The sequence below is a fragment of the Lissotriton helveticus genome, chromosome 9 (assembly GCF_964261635.1).
Source record: "Lissotriton helveticus chromosome 9, aLisHel1.1, whole genome shotgun sequence".
Lineage (NCBI taxonomy): Eukaryota > Metazoa > Chordata > Amphibia > Caudata > Salamandridae > Lissotriton > Lissotriton helveticus.
Window position 1 is genome coordinate 555,331,256 of NC_136070.1, and position 22,825 is coordinate 555,354,080.

The 22,825-nt window shown below is 44.9% G+C and overlaps 1 pseudogene; it reads left to right on the plus strand.

Moving 5' to 3' along the window:
* Positions 1-4,439: 4,439 nt before the first annotated feature.
* On the plus strand, positions 4,440-18,589 carry LOC144783215 (ribonuclease P protein subunit p30 pseudogene; annotated as a pseudogene).
* The last annotated feature ends 4,236 nt before the right edge of the window (positions 18,590-22,825 follow it).

The window sequence follows — 22,825 nt, forward strand, 5'->3', positions numbered from 1 at the left end:
TTGGGGAGCCAAGCGGTAAAGAAAAATGCGACACGGGCGCAGCACTCAAAATGGCGGCCGCCCGACTCACAAGTATGGAAAAGTTACCGCTAGTCAGAACAAACTCTACAGATGACGAATTCTTCCTCCGGCAGCACCATTAGGTTCGCGAGGAATTCCGCCGACCTTGGAAGCTTTTCCGCCGTTCAGGCAGCCAGGGAATGCGCTCTCACGGCATCCGTGTGATTGTCCGACACGGAGCTCACGGAGAAGCCGTCCTCTCTAGCTGGCGCACAAGCCACGCCCCCATGGCTGTTATTTCTAGCCATATTTTAATCTATATATGAGAAAAGGTAACTATTGCTTTAACGGAACACTATTTGTGACACCCATCTAAGTTTTAAAGTTAAAAGTGTTGTACTATAATCACTTCACTATAGTTAGAAAAAATATGTGTGTTTATTGCTCATGTGTCCCTTTTTATACTGTTTACTGGGTTGGGAATGCCTCCTGATAACCAGATGTGTGCCCCGGCCCTGAGTGCCCAACTGCATGTGAAACCATTACCCTGACTTTTATTCTGGTCTCGCCATCATGCTAAAGAAGTGTTTGCACAGAGGTATAGGCTTGCCCATGGTAATACACTGTCCAGAGCCTGTTCTGTGACCTGGAGGAGCGGACTAAACATGCCCTCATTGTAGGCATTCTGGGGCTTATTTACAAGCCCCTTGCTCTACCGGTGCATCACTTTTTGTGACGCACCACTGGCGCAACTTCCTGCCCTATATTTACAAGGACACTTAAAGCCACCCTGCGTGGCTTTTCCTGTCCTTGTAAATATGACCCCTTGTCACGCAACACTCTGCGTGAAAGGGGCGTGACATGGGTGTTGCTGTGAGAGTTCCCAGGCAACACCCATATATTCTGCCGAATTTGCAGATATACGAAAATTTGTAAACCTGGAAATGTGTAAGAATGCTGCGCCACCCCAGGGGTGTCATAGTGAAGATCGATGAGGAGAAATGTGTACATTTCTCCTCGTTTTTTTCTCTTTATAGGGGTGCTGTATTCTGCAACATACATAGGAAGAGGAAATCCCCTCTTTTATTTTTTTGTATTGTTTTTGTGCACGAAAACAATCTCCCCGCAACGCAGGCACCACAGCGCAAGAGTGCCTGAATGGCGCATGGAGCCAATTGTGCGCCTGTGCAGGGGAAAACACAGGGATGCCTCATATTGTTGTAAATATGACATATCCCTGTGTTTTGAAAGTGTTGCAGCATGGCACAGCCAAAGGGCTTACGGTGCAGCGCTGCCGCACTATCTTGTAAATAAGTCCACCAGTGTCAGAGAAAGTGTGGTATACTAAATCCTCTCATGTAAAGTTACACTGTTCTGTCAAACCCAGAACCCTGCACTGGCATCCTGTGTTCATGTGGACTGCGATTATATTCAGTGAGTGCAAAGCTCATGTGTGGGACTACGACTCTATCCCCCACATGCATCAACCTATTTAGGAAGTGCAAACGGTGCGAATCGGTAAATTCGGCCGTTTGCGCTTCCTAAATACGTTTTTGGGATGCATGAAACATCTTTTCAAAATTCGTTTTTTTTTGCATTTCCTAAAAATGCGAATGAATTTAAGGAATCGCATTTGTGCGCTTCCTTAAATGCAATGCATCAATTTAAAAAAAAAATGCGAATTTTGAAATAGGAAGTGCAAATTAACACGAGGTTGACCCTCGTGTTAATTTGCGAAATTGTTTAAAAAAGCACAAAAATGCATTTTGAAAAGTGTCATGTTACAGACACACATGTCCTTAGGACATGTGTGTGTGAAACATGCACTTTAAAATACATTTCAGGGGTGCAGGGGGGGGGTCCAAGGACCCCCCTCTGCACCCTTGCAATGCATCAACAAATTGCGATTTCCTAAAAAAAGAAATGCAAAATGGCATTGATTCCTATGTAACGCCATTCCTTAATTGCGATTCGCAATTAAGGAATCGTAAATTCCGAAATTTAAGAAATCCTAAAAAACTTTAGGATTTCTTGATGCATAGGATTTTGCAATTCCTAAATAGCGATTCCTTAATTTTCGCTATTTAGGAAATGCAAAATCCTAGATTGATGCATGTAATGGTATGTGTTGTGTGAATATTAGTAGTGGGGTCATAGCCACAGGAATGCAGGCAATAGACTTCTTCCACCTTGTGAGACTGTCCTCACCCTCTATCTTGGGTCTGCACTTTGTAGTACCTTTACACTTGGACATGGTGGATGGCCAAAAGTAGAAAATGTACACATGTAGAATTACTCAAGTGCAAATTTACCTTTTTGAATAGGCCTGACCTATGCAAGCTGGCTCAGGCAAACAGATGATACGCTTTCAGTGCTGTAAGTGGAGAGCCTGTGAGAGAGGACAGGGCTCAGGCAGGTAGTGAGTTGATGCCACAGAGCTGCTGTACACAACCCACCATTGGTACTTGAGCCAGCTTGCAGAGCCATAGTAAGACAGACGGCAGGACACCTGTGTAAAATGACTTCAACAAATGCGACTGGAGCCCCATAGCTGCTGGCTGCTCTGTGGTCCTGCGGACCGGATCTGAAACTGGTAAACACTTTATTAACTATTCATTTGGGTTAACAACAAGTCTGTAAAAGCTCAAATTTTAACTATAAATTATTCTTTTATAGCTTATGTAACAGAAAAAGTGGTAATAGTTACCCATAGTTCTATTTTAGTTCCCTATGTCAAATGGTTGGTGCACAATGTGACACTTGTGGGTGTATATCTGGCAGGAAACACAATGGGCCAGATTACTAGTTTGGTGGTCCTAGAGCAGGCCACCCTGCCAGCGCCCATTCCAGGACTGCCAAACTCAGCCTCTGGCCACCCACCATATTAGGAGTGTTCTCCTGGTTTGGTAAGCGGTCCTTTGAAGTTCCCACAGCAGTGCCTATTAAAAAGGCACTGAAGTGGAAACGTCAAATCCCATTCCTGCATGCCATGGACTGTAAAGCCCATGCCGTGCAAGAGAGGGTGGCATGCAAATAGAGGGGCACATCAAGTGCCCCCCTGTATGCATTCCATGGCCCTGATGCAACAGGGGCCCTGTAGTGCCCCCTTTGTTTCCTCACTGTTGCACTTTTAATGGCAGGCTCACTTCTATTGAAAGTGAGGTGGTCAGGAAACTCATAATATGCTTGGCAGTGCTGCAGCGGTCCTGCCAATCACATTGTGGCCTCACACCACTGCAACACCACCAAGGGTTCACAGATCCCTGGTGGTTGCAGCGATCCTTTGGCAGTCCGACCGCCAAAAGCGTAATAGGGCAGTCAGACCGCCACTGTGGGCCGTCATAGTCATAATCAAGACCTATGTCTTATTCCTGTTTTTCCTTGCTAAAGATATTTGTCAAACGGTGCCAGAGTCCCTCCTTTTCTCTCTCAAAAGAGGACAAGATCAAGGGCATTCAAATCACTCTACCTCTACATTGTTGTACAATTGTCAGATTTACGGTTATTAGTTAGTTTGGACACCTACGCTTGGGCCTCACCATTACTCTAGTTGAGTTTTGAGTTACAGTTTTGGTTTTGATAACCAGGAATCGTTTTAGAGGATGGAAAGCCAGTGTGCTCTTAGATCAAGTCTTGTAGCATCATCAGCGAGTACCGATCAAGGCTTTCTAATGAGGAACATTTTGTGATACAAAAAGGGGAATTCTGCTCCTTGCTGGAAGACCTGGACCCCTGGCTGAAAATATGATTGTGAACAATTGTGGTTCGGGATCCTCTGTTGCTTGGTTGAAGGCCTTCTTTTGTGACTGGGTTAGTTACCCGGAGATTGGGAAATTCTGATGGTGCCCTCTTTCTCAAAAGATTGACATGCTTCCAATCACAGTATCCCTAGTGCACTTGTGAGCACAATATGCAACAAGACCTGGAAGCAGGTAACATATTGACTGCACTAAATGAACGGCTACACTGCTACTCTTCTCTCGAGAAGATACTACGGCTACATGTGCAGAAAGACCAAAGAGCTATATAACCCATTAAAGAAATCCTGCACTCTGCCGTGTTCTCATCATTTTGCTGATAATCTCAATTATTTATCCTGGCTCATTCTTTTTATAAACATATAACACTGGTTCCACCCTATGATGGATTGTTTGTTCTTCATGTGCAATCTATATCTGAGTTTCAAAGCCTCCATCGCCCTTCGCTAATAAGCCTTAACAGCTCAACCTCTCTACTCCTTGAGAGTCAAATCCCAAATAGAAGGTTCTTAGCGTCCAATGAGCTGTAAATAGTACCAGTGGACTGAAACCTAGAGATGATATCCAGTACTTCTGAGCCTTTGAAGATACGAAGAATTGACCTTACGCTCACCTTCTCAAAAGATGTACTATGTGTTACAATGCGGGCAATATGGTTGGTTGGTTTCTCTGTAGATCAGCATGGCCGTGTTTGCAGATTTGAACATTTTGTGCGTGTCTGATATGAAGTGTCTACAGAGGTTGGTGGAGACGGCGCACCTCGGATATTCAACTGTTGCCATCAATCATGTCACTGATTTCCAAGAAAAGAAAGTGGAAATTAGTAAACCATTACCTTCATCAGAAATCTGTACATCCTTGCCCATTGTACTGGGGAAATCGAAGCCTATTAAAATTGCTAGCAGATTGACGATTATAGCTACCGACCCTGCTCATATCAACGCATTAAGAGTCTCATCAGGCGTGATCATATTGTATGACCTAGTGGCAGTTTTTCCAAAGACAGAGAAACTGTTTCATACTGCTTGCACAGCTCTGGATGTGGACCTGATCTGCATCAATGCACTGGAGAAACAGCCCTTCTACTTCCGAAGACCTCCTATTAATGCAGCAATAGAAAGAGGTATTTTCTTTGAACTTGTTCACACACCTGCAATTAAAGACTCGACAATGAGAAGATACACCATTGTTAACGCGGGATTTCTGGTCTCTAGTTATTTTACCAGATCCCAAATCGAGTCGACTGAATCGTTGGTACCTGTCATTGAGTAAAAGGCAATCTAATACCAGGTTAGTTAATTAATAACGTAAACAACTCTAAAGAACCACTGACTACTGGTAAGTTTCAAAGATTTATTATAAAGCCAAAAGTATCTGAAGGTACAAACTTCTCAATAAAAGATTCAATAGGTATACAGGTATGATTATAAACAAGTACTCTCGGAAAGCCCTTAACCGGCAAAAGGAAATTATCAAAAATATCTCGAACACCAATAAGGTGGCGAGAATCGATACCAGTTGCAGTCTCAGAGTCATTTACAGAAAGAAAATTCAGGTTAGTCCGTCCCTACACTAGACTAAGTGACATCCCTACTTAACAAGATCTTAACCCAAAAGGTGTCAGCCGTGGTGACTTCCTAAGAAGATCACGCACTTCTCTTTGTCTCTTCTGTAAGATGGGTCTCTCCTGATCCGTCTATCTGCCTACCCAACCGCTTCCTTAGGCTCCCAAAATCATCTGCTCTGCTCTCCTCCCGGGTCGCTGTCCCTAATACAAAATCACATTTCCGATAGGAACGCCCCTTGGAACGCCCCTCACGTGGTATCGATTTTGGCGGCAGACTCCATGATGGTACTCTTCAAGACCCTCGTTAAAGTTGACCTTGGTTCCCAGGCTTCTTCTCCAGCGCGCCGGTACCCCCTGAAATTCCTGAAAACTCCTACAGGCCTGCGCCAAGCGCCACTGAACAAAGCTCCATTCATTTCGACTGATTAGGACCCCTCGCACCTGCATACAGACCGTCCTACAGTGGGCCTCAAATTCCAGGCTCCACCATATCTATAGGTCATAAAACATATGTAAAGCTCTGCACTTGGCGCCTCTTGACTTCTCTTCTAACGAGCACATTGCAGATCAAAGGAAACGACATTATCTGTTCAGGCCTACTTGATTTACATGAAGCGGGTCCCTGCACTCTGAAAACATTTAACTTGCATTTAAACAGTATTCTTAACTAACACTCGTTTCTAAAAGGTTATACATCTGTAACATATATTTCAGTACTAAGTCCAATAATACATTTAGAAGAACAATGTTAACCCCACCTCACATTATTTTAGCAGCACGTTTAGATTTACTGTGAATTGCCATGAGGCCTACACATTTTAACTGGTTTGCAAGATTCTAGTTTTCCTTTACATGATCACTTAACATGAGAACGTGAGGTTTCCATATTCATTCTAACATTTCTACATTAGTCTCCACACTCTATGGTTATCGTTGCTCTACTTAAACACTCTGTATATTTCACTTCTAGATATAAAACACTCGTGTGCAGAATATATTTAAACTAACTACGTGCTTGTAAATATGGTGCACTTATACATTTTTCAGATTTGTGCTCTCTCAGTCCCCCCTTTGATGACTTTCAGGAGTCATCACCATCAAAACACCATCACAAAAATGTAGAACCCCTCAAAGTGAAGTCGTGGCAGTACCACTTCTTTTCATTGTCTCCAATGCCTTCAGACTCTTATATTGAGTATCCTGCATTGCTGTCAACCTTCTCTCCTGTTCTCTCATAGATCTCTGCAACCTGTTTGCTCTATACCACTGATACAGACGCACCAATCCCCACAAAGTGATCACACAAATCACAATTATGATGATGGGTTTCAGTATGTACCAAACGATACCCTTTCCTAGGTTGGCAAACCAACCTCCAACTTTACCCATTCCATGACCTACTTTTTCCCACACATTCACTTTCGTCAAATCCTCAATTTCGTGGTGAATCTCAGTGATGTTTCGTATATATTTCTCTAGAGGCTTTGAATTGTCCGGAATGTAAGTGCAGCATTCCTGGACCTTCAAAGCCTTACAGACTCCTCCCTCTTTGGCTAACAGAACGTCTAAAGCAAGACGGTTCTGAAGAACCATTGCCCTAATCGATTGCATCTCACCCTCCACCAGCATTAATGATCTAGCAGTGCTGGCAGATAACCTATCTACGACTGTAGCCAATCTCCTAAGCTTGATGTCATTCAATATCAATCCCAAAAAGGGAAATACCACACCAAATACATCTCCAACCACTTCTTCAGTGGCAAGATCTCTTCTCCCTCTAGCTTGTTTTCCTCTCTTTGTCGTCTCTAAATTCTCGGCATGGTATATTTTGGGAAAGACAATCGCTAAATAGCATGATCCGTACCAATTATCTGGTAACCTCACATAGGCATTTCTTCCACATACAAAATATACATTTGGTATGGCTTGCATTTCTTTCAAAAAATCCTTGGAGTAATACTCCAACTGGAAAGCATGTTCACAACTGACTTCCCCTACGAACAAATTCTCATAATAGGAGTAACTTCTGTGTATGCATAGTTTCCCCCTTTTCTCTTTGTCTAAGGCAATTGGACCCTTGCTACCCTTCCTTTGGTGTTCCCTTTCCTCCTTGGTCCAATCTGTTTCCCATTGTCCTGAAGCTTTCTGAATCTTTTGTCTTCTGTATCGAGTATCCACCTGCCCTATAAACTTCTTTTCAACCTCTGATACTTGACAAGTCAAATTATTTCTTCGGGCATGTGATGTGTCTAGCGTTCTCCATGGAAGAAACCATTTCTGTAATCTGTCTTCACTCTTGTAATAGTCCCACTTATTTAAATGCTTGTAATTTGGGACTTCTGGCAATGTTGAGTCGAAATTCGAGAAATAGTACTCGAATCCTTCTCGTCCATAGAATATGCTCAACAACAAACTGCATGTGATTCCATATGTCAATGGAAGATGATGGTATCTGATACCCTCATCCACAGAAGCTGGTAATTGCATACAAACGTAGCAATTCTTCGCCTCCATGACATCAATGTACTCATAAAGTAATTTGGCATAAGCATTTGACCTAAAATTTCCCTGTGATTCATCTGTGTGTAATCTTTTTATTTCCGCATCCAACAACGCTTTGTCTTTATTATTGATGTTTCCCTTATAATTAACAGTAGTAGTTCTCTGTGTTGACACTCCCTTGACTTCCTTGACTGCAGTTACATCCCTCTCGCGTCCCACTATGTATGAGACAGTAACCACTAAAACTATAAGAGAAATCACTACTCCTAAAAGGGTGCCCACTATACATTTTGCCCTGCGTTTCGGGTTGCCGGCCTCCATGTTCTCAAACAGTGTAGCTCTGGATGTTCTTCCAGCATCAACTTCTCCTTCTCTCCGAACAAAGTCTTTCTTTCAAACAATGTCTTTCTTTTGAACACTTGGAAGCTGACAATTTACTCCGCAAAACAGTTCAAAATCCTGTAACATATAGACAACCCTAGCCCTTCTCCGTCCTCTAAAAGGAAGACCCTACCATTTTTTTTTTTCTTCTTCCACTCGGCGCTAGGTTATCTTGCAGCAATATTTACAAATTCTTTTCAAAAGTCTTTTATCAATCAGAAGCTATGAGTGTTGCAAGGAGTGACACTACGTCTTCATAAATGTCCATCCGAAGAAACATTCCCTCAAGAATTGGGCAATTCTTGCAACAACATGGAAATTCTACTGTCTCTAGGATTATTCTTCTTATTTCGCTCTGGACAAGAGGACGAACAAAATGAAGAGTTAATGTTTTTTCAATCTCCACTCCTGGTACTATCAACTCTACATCCACAGTTACAAAGGGGTCCGTTCTGACCAAGATCACTTTCTTCACCTTCCCAGTTCTGCGCCCCTTTGAAGACATTTGCAATAAGATGTTAATCCACGACAATGAGCGTGCCAAGAACTCCCACTACTCGCTCAAGCATTTCCAATCGAAGAAGAGTTCCCTCCAATATTGGATATTGTGAACAACAAACCGGAAAGTCAACTGTCTCTAAAATCAATTTTCGGATTCCGCTCAAGAGAGGAGGATGGACGATGTTGAGTGTCAGCAACCTTTCGGCCTCCACTCCTGGTAGCAGGAACCTTATTTGCACTGTGATAAGCGGTTCAACTCTGATGACGTTCACTTCCCTGACCCTCCCGATCCTGTGTCCCCCGGACATCTGTGACGAGGTAGGTCCAATCGGGAGTAGAGTATCTTCTGCTAGGCACTCGCACCCTCCTTGATCTTCTTGGACCTTCCTGGACTTGATCCTGGGTATCTTCTTCCGGATCCAAGTCTTCGAATATAGGAGCAAGCGTTTCTTCCTGAGCCGACCTCAAGCTTAGCCTCCTGTTTCTTTCCGGCCAAGTGGCAGCCTCACGCCTTGTTCTCCTATTTCTCGTCCCCACACTCGGTTCTTGATCACTCTGGTACTGATCTGTGTCTGAGTCGTGTTCACTGCAGCTCTCTCCTTCAGTTGCGTCTTCAGTTTCACTGCCGTCCTGTCTTCTCTCTTCTTCTGGATCCGATGCATTCCCAATTTCTTCCGACACCCCCACAGCTGCTTTGATCCCCTCTTGTGACTCTTCTTCCACGACTGAGCTTTCGTCTGGGATAGGAGCTGTTTCTTCTAGAGGTGCTGGAACTCTTCGAGTATGGGATGCATGGATCCAATTTGGCAGCCCTCCGCACTTCACCGCGGTGTTCGTGATCAGGATTACCTGAAAGGGCCCACGCCAGCGTACATCTAGGCAGTTCTTCCGGACGTGCTTCTTGACCAGCACCCAGTCCCCGGGGCACAGATCATGACACAGGTTCCTTGATGATGGAACTTCAGCCGCATGCACCTGAAGGGACACAGAATGGATGGCGTCAGACAGTCCCTTACAATAATCCAAGATCAGATCATCAGTAATATTCAATAAGGCAGTAGTTGGAACCGTAGGAAGTCTCATGGCCCTCCCCATCAGAATCTCATGTGGAGAGAGACCTGTCCTCCTGTCAGGTGTGCTGCGCATGCTCATGAGCACTAAAGGAAGAGCATCTGGCCAACTCAAAGAAGTGGATGAACAGACTTTGGCTAATCGATTCTTCAGAGTGCCATTTACTTGTTCCACAATCCCTGAGGCTTCTGGTCGATAACTACAATGCAGTTTTTGATCGATCTTTAATGTGGAGCACAACATCTTCACAATTTCGCTGTTAAAATGTTTTCCTCTGTCCGATTCCAGAGAGGCAGGCACCCCGAAGCGTGGTATCAACTCCCTGAGCAACAGTTTGGCTACTGTGAGTGTATCGCACCTGCGTGTAGGGTACGCTTCAACCCATCTGGAAAATATACATACAACCACCAAAACATACCTAAGGCGGTTGATTGGTGGCATTTCAATCAAATCTATTTGCATTCTATTGAAAGGCCCCCCAGTCCTCCCAATGTGACTCAGTGTGACTGGTGTTCTCTTCCCTACGTTCAGTTGTTGGCAGGTAACACATCGCTTGCATACTGATTCTGCTGCTATTCTAAATTTAGGGCAATACCAAGTCTGCCTAAACACTCTCATCATAGCATCTCTTCCTAAATGTACTGGACCATGTATTTCTCTTGCCATGGGATTCGCTAATTCCTCAGGTAACACAGCCCTCCCATCTGCTGAAATCCAAAAGTCCATTTCGCTTCGTACACAACCTGCCATCTCCCATGCCTTTTTCTCAGTTTCAGGTGCGTTCTCTTGCATTAACCTTAAATCCTCCCAAGTATCGACAGTTTCTAACATCATGCTTAACTCTGTCTTTTCTTCAGCACCATCAATTTCCACCTTTGAAAAAGAATAATCTTGTTCCGCACAATAGCGTGCAACCTCATCAGCGTACCGGTTGCCTTGTGACACAAAATCTGTATTCTTAGTATGAGCTACACATTTTACTACTGCTATGGCAACTGGACCTTGTAATGCTTCTAACAACAATCGCACAAATTCTCCATTTCGTATTGGCGAACCAGATGAGGTCATGTAACCTCTCTGAGACCACAATTGCCCGAAATCATGAACCACACCGAAACCATATTGGCTGTCAGTGTATATGGTGACTCTTTTCCCATTACCTGCTATACAGGCACGAGTCAATGCAATGATTTCTGCTACCTGTGCGGAATGTATTCCTTCCAGGCAAGCGGCTTCCACAACTCCCGCAATGGTGCAAACAGCATAAGCTGCTCTCAACCGACCAGTATTGTCTCTTAAACATGAGCCATCAACAAAGTAGATCTCATCAGGGTCAGTCAACGGCTCATCCACAATATCTGGTCTGGGCTTCGTGCATAGTTCAGTCACATCGAGGCAATCATGGTCTTCACATCCTTCGCCTTCTATTACAGTAGGTAATGGCATCAAAGTAGCAGGATTCAAGACTGAGCATCTCTTGAGGGTCACGTTCTCCGCGGCAAGGATAACTTGCTCGTAGCGCGTGAGCCTGCTATTGGTCAGATGCTGCGTCTTCGTCCTGGTCATTAACAATTCTACAGAATGCGGTACATACACCACTAACTGGTGTCCCATTACGATACTCTCGCACCTTTCAATGCTGACACCTGTTGCAGCAACGGATTTGAGACATGCGGGCAACGCTGCGGCTACCGGATCTAATGTAGCCGAAAAGTATGCAACTGGTCTACGGGCATTTCCGTGGGTCTGTGCCAAGACTGACAAAGCACATCCCTCTCTCTCACAGCAATAGAGTGAAAATGATTTCTCGTAGTCGGGCATCCCCAGAGCCGGAGCACGACACAAGTCGTCTCTCAGCTGCAAGAACGCCACTAGGCATTCGTCGTCCCATGGTACCGGATCACTCACCTCCTTGTGCGTCAGTTTCTGTAAGGGTTTTGCTTTCAGTGAAAAGTTAACTATCCACTGTCGACAATAACCAACCATTCCTAGGAACATCCTAACTTCTCTCTGTGTCGTAGGCGCATTCATCTTCATGATCGCCTCAATCCTCTCTGGGGACACCTTGCGTTTTCCTTTTTCTAACCGGTGTCCCAAATACTGCACTTCGGTCAGACAGTACTGTAACTTGCTCGGAGATACCTTATGTCCATTTTCAGCTAAATGGTTCAATAAGGCAACGGAATCTGTTTTACAAGCTTCTTCGGTCTCTGACGCAACAAGTAGGTCATCTATGTACTGGACCAGAACCGAATTCTGCGGCAGTACTAGAGTTTCGAGATTCTTCTTCAACAACTGTTTGAAGATGGATGGGCTGTCTGTGAATCCTTGTGGGATTCGACACCATGTTAAAACGCGATCTTCCATTTTAAAAGCGAAAAGATACCTGCTTTCTTCATCTAATGGGATTGAAAAGAAGGCCTGGCATAGATCTATCACTGTAAACCATTCCGCTTGACATGGTATCTGAAACAGTATCACTGATGGATTCGGTACCACGGGACAACATGAAACAACTATATTGTTAATTTTTCGTAAATCCTGAACTATCCTGAATTTCCCACTAGGTTTCTGCAAACCCATAATCGGGGAGTTACAAGGACTACCCACGATTTATTTCAGTATTCCCTGTTGAATCATTGACTCGATCACAGGTTTTATTCCTGCAATCGTTTCCTGGGACAATTTGTATTGAGGCGTTCTTGGAAACTCGGCATTTGGCTTTACCAGTATTTTTACTGGTTCTACCCCTTTAATCAATCCTATTTCTTCTCCTGTGAAATCCCATACCTCTGAAGCCACTGCATCTCGTAAGTCTTGGGGAAGATCTTCTACTGTCAGAGTAGGATATAGTTCTATGCAAGATTTTGAATTGGCTACCTTGAAAGTAGCATCATCATCTGTAGTCTGTACCTCCACACCTTGCGGTGTGCAGTATATTGTACAATTCAACTTGCACAACAAATCCCTTCCTAACAGACATACCGGACTTGAATCACATACTACAAACTGATGTTCATTCATATGGTTTCCTATTTTCACTTACACTGGTTCTGTCAAGGGACTAGTCATCCTTTTGTTTGCAACTCCTACCACCTGAATTGTTTCCCCTGACATTGGCAAGTCTGGAACTACTGCCGATCTCAAAGTTGATCGGGTAGCCCCAGTATCCACCAAGAACGTTGTAGGACACCCTGCCACTTCTGCCTCAACAAACGGCCCTCTTTGATCCACCTCTAGGCCCGCCCCGAGGGTACAGTCCTCTTCTCGACTCACACGTTGTCCTGTTAATGGATCGATATAATAACATTTTTCTTCCTCAATAAAGAGAGGCATTTGTTTGAAGACCTTTCCCCCTGTCGCTATTTTCGGTGGCTGTGGGAACTGGGCTCGTGGAGCCGAAGCCCCCCCTTTGGCCACCTTGCTTCCTGGAACTGTCACCTTTGGAGCTGGAACCTCTTGAACTTGCTCTTCTACTTCTAGCTCTCCATTTTCAGGGTTAAAGGGACACTCGCGTCTCCAATGTCCCACCTGGTGACATTGGTGACACTTTGTCGTTTTCTTTAAAGTTGCACAGTCTATTCTAGGTTTTTGACTTTCTTCACTATCTTTATTTTGTCCATTTGACTTTCGTCCCATTCCCTGTTTCTGTTGTCCACCCTTTCCTGCCGACTGCATCTGCACTACCATCAATTTCTCCTTCAGATTCTTTGCTTTGGAATCTATTTCGTCACTGCAGTATCTCGCATATCGCAGGATCTCATCTAGTGGTTTGTTTTGCCAACAAATTAGATGTTGCTGAATCATCAAACAAATATCAGGTCTCAACCCCAAAACAAACTTTGACACAAACTGTCCTATATCTTTGGGATCCATTACATCGAGTCCGCTGTATTGTTTGAACGTTTTCAACAATCTTTCATAGAACTCATGAACTGTCTCCTTTGGTTCTTGTCTTGTTCGGTCTATTTTTACCCAATCTATGTCCTGTGGTGGTACCTTATCTTTCAGCCAAGCTATTACCCTTTCATACTTTTGCATGACAATTTCGGACGGTCCATTTGTCAGAGCATCCCTCACTGGTTCAGTATTTGGCCATTCAACACTAGTCTTGCATGATGTCCACAAATCAGATGGGACCACGATGTCAAACAACGTGTTCAAATCAATCCACAACACTTTCGAAATCTTTACAAACCTTTCTACCTGCTTATACCACTCTACTGGATTGTCCCTTAACTTCGGAAATGAGTTGGTAAATGCAGCTAAATCTCCTCTACTCCAGGGCACATGTACATAATTTCCGTTCGATATTTCTCGCAAAGGGAATGCCTCCATCTGCATTACCCTTCCCTCTGGGGTCATCACACTTGTACTCCGCCTAACAGTGCCCTTCTTCGACCACCTCTCTTCCCATTTTTCCAGATCTCGCCACACCCTTATTCCTGATACCAATTATCTTATGTGCGTTTTTAATCCGGTAGTTCTCTTCTCATCTAGGTCTTGGTCTGTGTACTGAAATCTGCGGTTACTCTGCAATGCCCTTGTCCTGGATAAATCTACGGCGTACCTGTCTGCCAAATTAGTCAGTTTCTCATGAATCGCTCTAGCCTTCCTAGTAACATCCTTTGCCATGAACAACAGCTCATCTTGTTCGTACAATTCTATCCTTTCTAAAGGCAGTGTACCATCTATTATTTCATCGACATCAGATTTTAAGCTGGTAACATCAAGTCTCTTTGCCTTAATTGCAGCTTTCAACACACTAGATTTAGGTACTCCATCCACATCTCTCCCATCCCAGCTCCGATTTCTACGTTTAGGCTCCGGTGAGTTATGCGGAGTCTTCCCATGCTCCCACCTCTCCAGATCCCATGCTTTTCCATCCTCTCGGGGTGGATGGTGAAACACTCCATTGCGTCTCATATTCCCACCCTCCCCGTTCTGCCTGCTTTCTCTGGATGTATAGTAAGGCATTCCATTGCTCCCCCTTTCCTCACTATTTCCCTGTGACTCTTGATTACTCGAAGCATGGCGGGACCTATCACTGTTTTCCTTTCTCCAATGTTGGACGTCTTCTCCGAGTGTATGATGAAGGCACCTAAACCTATTCTGGAATGCATGTACCATTTGATCTCCACCTTTCTCCCAGAGACGGGACATCTCCTCACACTCTACACTCCTACTGTTCTGCTCCTGCTGTTCCCTCTCATCCATAGGACGTGTAACTCCTCTATTCTCCTGACTCTGGCCTTCCCGCCCCTGACTGCTTTCGCTGGCCCCACAATGAGATACAGTCCCGTTACCTCTGCTTTCCCACTCTGGTTCTATTCTTGACCTGTTACTCGGGATTACTGCGGACCCATCCCATTCCCTCAAATCAGCTCTTAATTCTGTATAGGACTTTGGCCGCGGTCCCCTCAGGTCCATCTGTCCTCTCTGGCCTCCCTGTCCTGAGTTGGGACCCACTGTAGTATCTAATGGGGTGTTCCACGTTACCGAACCTGGCAATTGCTTCCATGCATTTGTCACGTTATTCCTCCTTTCCATCTCAATCCTTTCTCTATCCAATTGCCTCTGTTCTTCCTCTCTATCTCTCTCAGGGTTATAGATCGATACTATAGGTCCTATGGTAACAGGTACTTGAAGAGCGTCTGGCAACCCAAAAGACTCAACCCTTTCGGTGGTTGGCGTCTTCTGTACCACAAACCTTCCCACTACACTCTGTACAGTGTTGTTGTGAGGTGTCTCCTCGCCTTTGATAGGTGTCCATTCTGATACGGGGAGTGGTGTATACCCCTCTATGGCAGCCCCATCCTCCCTTGCGAGTCCCCTATCTTCAATCTCCCCAACTCTCGGAGGTGGTCTATCTAACAGCAACCTGTTTATCAGGTTGTCTTCCGACTCGCTTTCCTCGTCCTCTTCCATGAGGTTTCCTCCTCCTCTCACCTCCCTCATTGGATACAATTTCTCTACTTCAATAGCCTGTACCCTCCATCTCTTTGCCTCTTCGTCCCATTTAGAATCTCGCACTGCTCTTACCGATTGCGTCAGTCTTTGTTGACGCCGGTTCAAATTCCTGTCGTGTGCCGCCCTAATCCATGCATTAAGGGCCTCAAACTGGGTTGGTCTAGGTGAGGGTTTCAATGAGGACATTGTTGCTTTTAGCCGATGTAACACCTCTAACTTAAACGTCCTGTACTTCGGGAACTGCATTTCCTCATTTCCTTCCGTAAGCTTATTCCAAGCCCCAATCCATAGTATTGTATGCAGTCCCACATTCACTGCCATATAATGAGCTGGTGTACCCTCCGGCGGTGCCTCTTCCCCGTAATAATGTTCACTTCTTTTTCTTTTAAAAATCCCTTTCAAACACTTAAAGCACTTCATGATTTCTCTTTTCTCCGCGTTTGTTTACTTCCTGATGACAATCTACCAATCACCGTGCTGTTCTCGCTAACTGGCCTATCCGAGCGCGGCTTTCCTCCGACGTCACTCTAGCCGCCCAACCAGAGCGCGGCTCTAGCTAACGTCACACCAACCGCTCAATCACAGCGCGGCTCTAACCGACGTCACCCGTCCCCCTTCGCAGCAGTTCCCCTCCTTTCTCAGCTCGTCTCCTCGGTCATGCATGCGTCCCATTCATACTCTGAAAAAATGATTACTTCCGTCCAAGCGATCACATTTCGTGACTGTACGCCCACAGTCTTTTCTGTAGTTGTCACCTTAACTTGACGAAATACAATCGCCTTCTCTGATAGGTTACTCACACGCAGTAACTTTCGACCAGCGTCCGTTACTCATACACTCACTCTGACATTCCCCCTATCTCGGTCCCACGGCGGTCAATGGTACCTCGTGACCTCCGTACTATGGTCAACAACTACTCTGGATGTTCGACACACCCAAAACCACTTAAGCTCTGGCCTGAACTTAAGATTCACCAGTTCACCCGTTTACCAGGTAACCAGTTTACCAGGTTGCGCGCGCTCACAACCTTCTCTCATTCACACTACAGGCATTCAACTCCGCAAGACATTACAATACAAATACAACACAAAACACCGCAATCTGTTCACGCATGACCCTTGTTATACTCACTCTCCTCCGATACTGCTGCTTTTCTCGCACCGTCTGCACCTTCGGCTCACGATTCTTCCGCTGCTCTTCTCTCGATGTCTAGGGGCCTTGGGGTAAACTAACCTACCTAGATTCCCTTCCTCAAGAAGATAACCATCCTAAACTGCTACCAACTGTTAACGCGGGATTTCTGGTCTCTAGTTATTTTACCAGATCCCAAATCGAGTCGACTGAATCGTTGGTACCTGTCATTGAGTAAAAGGCAATCTAATACCAGGTTAGTTAATTAATAACGTAAACAACTCTAAAGAACCACTGACTACTGGTAAGTTTCAAAGATTTATTATAAAGCCAAAAATATCTGAAGGTACAAACTTCTCAATAAAAGATTCAATAGGTATACAGGTATGATTATAAACAAGTACTCTCGGAAAGCCCTTAACCGGCAAAAGGAAATTATCAAAAATATCTCGAACACCAATAAGGTGGCGAGAATCGATACCAGTTGCAGTCTCAGAGTCATTTACAGAAAGAAAATTCAGGTTAGTCCGTCCCTACACTAGACTAAGTGACATCCCTACTTAACAAGATCTTAACCCAAAAGGTGTCAGCCGTGGTGACTTCCTAAGAAGATCACGCACTTCTCTTTGTCTCTTCTGTAAGATGGGTCTCTCCTGATCCGTCTATCTGCCTACCCAACCGCTTCCTTAGGCTCCCAAAATCATCTGCTCTGCTCTCCTCCCGGGTCGCTGTCCCTAATACAAAATCACATTTCCGATTGGAACGCCCCTTGGAACGCCCCTCACGTGGTATCGATTTTGGCGGCAGACTCCATGATGGTACTCTTCAAGACCCTCGTTAAAGTTGACCTTGGTTCCCAGGCTTCTTCTCCAGCGCGCTGGTACCCCCTGAAATTCCTGAAAACTCCTACAGGCCTGCGCCAAGCGCCACTGAACAAAGCTCCATTCATTTCGACTGATTAGGACCCCTCGCACCTGCATACAGACCGTCCTACAGTGGGCCTCAAATTCCAGGCTCCACCACATCTATAGGTCAGAAAACATATGTAAAGCTCTGTACTTGGCGCCTCTCGACTTCTCTTCTAACGAGCACATTGCAGATCAAAGGAAACGACATTATCTGTTCAGGCCTACTTGATTTACATGAAGCGGGTCCCTGCACTCTGAAAACATTTAACTTGCATTTAAACAGTATTCTTAACTAACACTCGTTTCTAAAAGGTTATACATCTGTAACATATATTTCAGTACTCAGTCCAATAATACATTTAGAAGAACAATGTTAACTCCACCTCACATTATTTTAGCAGCACGTTTAGATTTACTGTGAATTGCCATGAGGCCTACACATTTTAACTGGTTTGCAAGATTCTAGTTTTCTTTTACATGATCACTTAACATGAGAACGTGAGGTTTCCATATTCATTCTAACATTTCTACATTAGTCTCCACACTCTATGGTTATCGTTGCTCTACTTAAACACTCTGTATATTTCACTTCTAGATATAAAACACTCGTGTGCAGAATATATTTAAACTAACTACGTGCTTGTAAATATGGTGCACTTATACATTTTTCAGATTTGTGCTCTCTCACCATTTCAAATGCACTTGGTTTAATGCAAGTCTGCAAAGGAAAGAATGTCATAATAGCGAGTTCGGCTGAAAAACTTCTCCCTGTTTTGTCTCCTTCCTCCCCCTCCCTTTGACAGCAGAGTCCGGGCATTATGGCCAACGCCCGGTGGAGCTGCCAGACAGCTGTAGAGGAGATTGGCCCTGGTTCTTCCCCTTGGCCGTCACCTACCCAGCCGGACATTGGACACAGTTTCTCCCCGTCTCCCTGTTTTGTCTCCTTCCTCCCCCTCTTCTGACGAATTTACCTTAAGACACTGGTTTTTAATCCTATGTTTGATTATGCTTTGTAACAAATGTAACTTGTAACCTGTAATTCACTGATCCTCATGTAAAGCGTTCTGATAGCTACATGTCTAGCCAGCACTATATAAAACTCAATAAACAAATAAATAAATAAATAAATAAAGACCTTCATGTATTTTCTGAAAATGTACTGAGCAACTTCAAGGTTTCTCATATCAGATCACAGATCTCCAGTATGACCTGAGAAACCAAACTCATTTGCCATAACAATAAGAGGAAACAATAAATATACTTCTGCTGTCAACCGGATAGTTATAGATTACAATGTAGCGTTTCCAGAGGCCATTGATCAACCGGAATCTGATGGACTAAAGAGACATTTGCATGCAGAGTTAACAGGAGGTCCCTGGGATGGTGTGTGGAAGCCGTGTATTATGAGGGTTCACGACAGTCTCTGTGATAAGGTGGACAAGGCAAATATAACTCTCTAGCTAGTCTCTGTATTGTTCTGTGGAAAGAATACATTTATTTCTGAGCTTGATCAACCAATGCAAAAAAGGACCAACCAAAAAGTAGTTATTGGAAATGCTTGGCAGGGCATCGTAACATCAGAAAATCAACTATCAATCAATCAATCAATCAAATAATTTGTAAAGCGCGCTACTCACCCGTTAGGGTGTCAAGGCGCTGGGAGGGAGGGGAGTCGCTACTGCTCGAACAGCCAGGTTTTTAGTTGTTTCCTGAAGGAGAGGTGGTCTTGGGTCAGCCGTAGGGGGGTGGGGAGGGAGTTCCATGTCTTGGCCGCCAGGTAGGAGAAGGATCTTCCTCCGGCGGCGGGTTTGCGAATTCGTGGGGCGGCGGTGAGAGGGAGGCTGGCGGACCGGAGCTGGCGGGCGGGTGTGTAGAATGTGAGGCGGCTGTTGAGGTATTTGGGGCCCATATCGTGGAGGGCCTTGTGTGCGTGGGTGAGGAGTCTGAACGTGATCCTCTTGCTGACTGGGAGCCAGTGCAGGTCTTTCAGATGGGCAGAGATGTGGCTGTGATGGGGGATGTCCAGGATGAGTCTTGCGGAGGCGTTCTGTATGCGCTGGAGTCTTTTCTGGAGTTTGGCTGTTGTTCCAGCGTAGAGGGTGTTCCCGTAGTCCAGTCGGCTGGTGCCGAGGGCCTGGGTGACCGTCTTCCTGGTGTCGGTGGGGATCCACCGGAAGATCTTTCGGAGCATGCGTAGGGTGTTGAAACAGGATGACAAGACGGCGTTGACTTGCTTGGTCATCGTGAGGGAAGAGTCCAGGATGAAGCCCATGTTACGTGCATGGTCCGTGGGCTTGGGGGCGGTGCCCAGTGTGGAGGGCCACCAGGAGTCGTCCCAGGCAGAGGGGGATGGTCCTAGGATGAGGACTTCCATCTGTCTGAGTTCAGTTTCAGACGGCTGAGCTTCATCCATTCTGCCACGTCCTTCATTCCTCCCTGGAGGTTGGCTCTGGCGGGGTCGTTGGTGAGGGAGACGATCAGCTGGGTGTCGTCGGCGTAGGAGATGATGTTAAGGTTGTGTTGGCACGCGATAGCTGCGAGAGGGCTCATGTAGACGTTGAAGAGTGTCATGATTCCACACCTGCCCTTCCTTACGAACTACATATCCCCTTTAGGCTTCTGTAGTATTTCCCATTTTGAAACCCACCCCTGTCCCGTGCGCCCGCACGCTTCAAAATCAGTGTGTTTGGTGGTACAGTATTTCATGCCTTGTGAACTATTGTGGAAATGAACTATTGTGGTTATTTCCAATGTTTGGTGCAGGTTTCTGTGTTCTTATGCGTTTTATTTCAGGATTAGGAGCCAGCGCTGTCAGAAGACCAGGCCTTCGCTTTGAGCGCTGACGGAAGCCAGGCCTTCGCTCTGAGAGCGTTCTCCTCGCATCCCTCGCACGCGCCTTTTTGGTGCGCGTCTGAGGGGATTCAGGAAGCTTCTATCTCGCGCACTTTCTGTGTGCGTAACCGGGTGGAGCTGGGTGCGGCCCAGTATTTAAACCGCACCCAGCCTTCTGGAAGGCGCTTTGCCTTCAGACTTCCTTTGAAGAAGGTCGCGCATGGACTTGGGACTTCCAGGAAGGATTCTCCATACCGGCAGGACATCTTCATGGCTCTTCATAATGGCGAATCGTTCTCTGCAACAGCGATGATGACCCTAGAAGACAAAGAGTCAGAAAGCTAAGTACTTTCATTTTTTTTTGGTTAAAGGCGCCCTTCGCAAGAAAGGTCATAACAATTTTTGGAACTTTGCTTCACAGAAGAAAACGCAAGGAAAAAACTTTGGACTATTCTGTTTCTTGTACCTCAGTTTTCTAAAGAAGAACTTGTTTAGGTTTTCATGAGTGTTATTTAGAGCCATATTTTGATTGCGAATACAGTCATCGCTTGTAGTTGTTAAGGTATAGGATGTTGTGTATCTTTGCTTATCTTTCCGAAATTAGAGGAAGATTATTAAGAACCCCAAGTCTAGGAAGCAAGACGTTTATTGCAAGTAAGTGGTAGAATTGCATTGTAGGAAGGATTTGCGAAAGCCTTTTAAAAGAATGATAAGTAATCCCTCTCTTTCATTTCCAGCCTAATTCAACTAGAAAATACAACCCTACAAGCTGACCACTTATCCCAGAGGACACTTGACGACAACGTCTTCACCACCATAAAGAAATACTGGACGAAGGCCCACTCCTTACTGATCGCAGGTAGGGGAACGTCTAGACATCCAGTTAGAGTCTTAAGTGCCTTAACTAGATTAGTTAAAAGATTTTAGAGTAGAATAGGAGGAAACTATAGGACCAGAATAGTAAAGTCTTCTGTGCTTGTTGCCTCGCAGGTCGACAGCAAGAATCAAGAGTCTTCACTGCAACGTCCAGTACCGGCCCTCCTCCCTAATTTCTAGTTAATGTCTTGCTGTAATATTAGAATCAGTAAGTGTTAGTTAGCAATCAGGGAAGTTGGTCCCTTGCGTCTCTGCGGAATCATCTGCGTCATCCTAGAGGGCATCTGTTCAAGCAAGGTAAGGGACGACGTGGATAGCTTGACAGAAGGCAAAGCCCACGTTGATAATTCCGCCCAGACACAATGGATCAGGTATCTATGCAGGATTTAGCTGCTGTGCTAGAAGCAATTAGGCAGGATAACGCTGCTTTACGTAGGGATTTATCCTCTCTCCAGGACTCGGTGCAGCAAAAATCTCCCACTATTCAGGGCTCTTCCAGTTCTGGTTCTCCAACACAAATCCATGTTGTGACTCCGGTCCCCACCCCTTTAGCTCCCCCAGAGAGATTTTATGGGGATTGCAATAAGTTCTCAGTGTTTTTACAACAATGTCATTTACACTTTATAGCAAAAACCACAGCTTTTCCTGATGATTCTTCCAGAGTTGCATTCATGTTATCCTACATGGGTGGCGACGCTGCCCTTTGGTCAGTCCCTTTAGTAGAAGCTGATGATCGGATCTTGTATAACTTCAGGGATTTTGAGAGGGCTTTAAAGAAGATGTTTTCTAAACATCTATTTGTTCAGTCAGCAGACAATGAGCTGTTAGGTTTAAAACAAGGCTCATCTGATTTGCTACATTATATATCTACCTTCAATCGTTTGGTCTTAGAAGCTGATTGGCCTCACGACAAGCGAATCTCGATCTTCTATAGGGGATTGAAGGACGAATTGAAAGACATGATCACCCAGATTTTAGACCCCCCCGAGGAGATTAGTGCCTTCATTGACCTAGTGGTGAAATTAAATCATCGTATATCCGAAAGAAAGGGAGAAAGAGGGAAGTCAGAGCACAAATTAGTTTTCTTTAAGGAAAGATCCACATCAGTACCTAACCGAGAACCTAGTTCCAAAACTGATACTGCAGAACCTATGCAGATAGGATCTATCCGAGGTCCCTTGTCTAAGGAGGAGAAAGAAAAGAGACGGCGATTAAATCAATGTCTCTATTGTGGGAAGTCAGGACACTTTGTGAAGGAATGTCCCACACGACCAAACAAATTTAAAGTTAGATCATCCGATTTAGCTGTCACACAAGAAAAGTGGAAA